Raw genomic sequence first — 2,641 nt, forward strand, 5'->3', positions numbered from 1 at the left:
CTTATGAACTTTACCTTGATCCAGATCAACTCGTACACCATCAGATTCTTCTTCTTCTTCGGACTCCTCCTTGATCATTGCTTCCGGAGCAGAGCTACTCGGTGTAGCACAGTCAACAGTTTGTGTGACTCTTGTCTGATAAAATCCCACACTGTCATCAAAGACCACATTTACTTTATCTCCAATGAATTTGGTACGCTGGTTAAAGACACGATATGCGGAGCTGTTAGTAGAATAACCCAGAAAAGTCCCTACATCATTTTTGGCGTCGAACTTTCCCAAGTGGTCTTTATCATTCAGGATATAGCATAAGCACCCAAACACGTGCATGTGACTTAGATTGGGAGTCTTACCCTTCAATATCTCATAAGGAGTAGTCTTAGTCTTAGGCTTAACATACACCCGATTTATCACATAACATGCAGTGCTGACAGCTTCGGCCCAAAAACCATGTGGAACATTGTTTCCACACAGCATTGCTCTTACCATCTCTTGTAATGTACAATTCTTCCTTTCAATCACTCCATTCTGCTGTGGTGTTCTGGGTGCTGCATATTGATGTCGGATCCCTTGGCTCTGACAGAAGCTATCAAACTGCTCATTCTGAAACTCTCCACCATGATCACTCTTGATTTGCATAATCCCACCTTTCTGTTTCAGTTGTAACGCAAGAATCCTGAAACTCTCGATGGCATCAGACTTGTTTCGTAAGAAGTCAACCCAGGTGTATCTTGAGAAGTCATCTACCATGACAAGAATATATTTTTTTCCTGCTATGCTCTCTGGAGTGATCTGACCCATAAGATCCATGTGCACCAGCTCCAACAATTGCTTAGACCTAATCTCAGGAATTCGCTTGTGTTGTATCTTGACTTGTTTTCCTTGACAGCATGCTCCACATACGGTACCAGTCTGAGATTCTAGGTCTGGAACTCCTCTCACTACTTCTGCATTAACTAGACGAGTTAGTCCATTGATGTTCATGTGACCCAGCTTTTTATGCCATAGATCAAGCTTTGAAGTGGTTGCTGAGCAGCACATGTTTGTGGGCTTCCACATATAGCAGTTGTTTCCAGAGCGAATGCCACACAGTACGATGTTCCCTTGTGGATCCACATCACGACATTCTTTGCTATTAAAGATCACTTATAGACCTTCATCGCATAGTTGACTAACACTGATCAGGTTTGCCTTAAGACCATCAACATAGTATACATTGATGAGGCGGGGTAAATCCGGTCTATCAGTTACTCCAACTCCTCGTATCTTTCCTTGTCCTCCATCACCAAAAGTCACTTTGCCTCCTTTAATGGGTTGGAGTTTCTCAAGATGTTCATAGCTTCATGTCATGTGTTTTGAACATCCACTGTCAAAATACCAAGGAGAATCGCTTTGAGAACTCCCATCAGCACTCGTGTATGCGACATGACTAACCAAGTTGATCTTCTCTGATATACTTGTGAAATTGCACGCTAGATTCAACTCTGGTTCCTTGTGTGACTCAGGGGATTCCTTGTGTGACTCTTTGAGGACACAATCTTTATAGGTTGGATATAGATCTCTTTTGGCAATCCAGACATGTCCATACATGGTGGGTTCCATGAAGCACATATTTAACCTCCAGGTTCGCTCGTATTGGTGCCTGCGAAAGTAACAGAAACTGACATGATGACCGCGTTTCCCTCAAAAGTGACATCCATTCCCGTGACGTCTTGCTCGAGGATTAGACACAGATTTTCCAGAGTTCTGAAGAGCAGGCTGAGCTTGAAGAGGACGAGGTTCATCTACCTTTTCCTTCGTGGATGTTTCTTTTACGAACAACACTTGACGTCCTTCTTGATCAGACTTGGAGGTAGATCCCTGAAACCCGAGACCCCGGCTTATGCTAGGACATTGTCCCAAGGTGAGCAGATGATCTAAAGACATGGTACCAGTTGACAACATTTTTATCTTCTTTAGATTTTCAGCCAACTGGCTCTCCAACAGCTTGCTCTTATCCTTTTCTTGGAAGAACATCTCGCTCAACTGATTGAATTTAGCCTCAAATTCCTTATGAGAACGTTCATGCTCTGCCATTGCTCGTTTTAGTGCAAGAACTTCTTGATCAGACTCCTTTAAGATTTAAGGAGCGGTTGGTTGTGTTGTCGGTTTCTCAAGTTCAAGAATGTTTACTTGGGCTTTTAGCATTGCCCTATCCTTTATCAGCTGAAGGTTTTCATGGCTGAGCTCGGTAAACTGGTCAAACAGTGCCTTGTACTCTGTTTCCAGATCATGATTAAGCGCATCTTCTTCCTCTTTGTCTGAGATTGAACCAGTACCATCGTGAGCCACGAGTGCCATGAAGTTTAGGTGTAGTTCCCCATCGTCACTTTCACTGTCTGAGTTTGTGTCGCTGAAGCTCACAAGTGACTTATCTTTCTTCAAAGTATTGGGACATTCACTACGAGTGTGACCATAGCCTTTGCATTCGATGCATTTGAGTTCTTTCCTCTTAGCGAGTGGACATTCATTCTGAAAGTGTCCAAAGCCCTCGCATTCATGACACTGAAACTCCTTCTTCTTCTTTGATCCATCCGACCGTGAGGACTGTGAGCTACCACGATCTGATTCATTCCTCTGAAACCTACTGTTTGATCTGCTA

This window comes from Raphanus sativus, chromosome 6 (genome assembly GCF_000801105.2).
Source record: "Raphanus sativus cultivar WK10039 chromosome 6, ASM80110v3, whole genome shotgun sequence".
Classification (NCBI taxonomy): domain Eukaryota; kingdom Viridiplantae; phylum Streptophyta; class Magnoliopsida; order Brassicales; family Brassicaceae; genus Raphanus; species Raphanus sativus.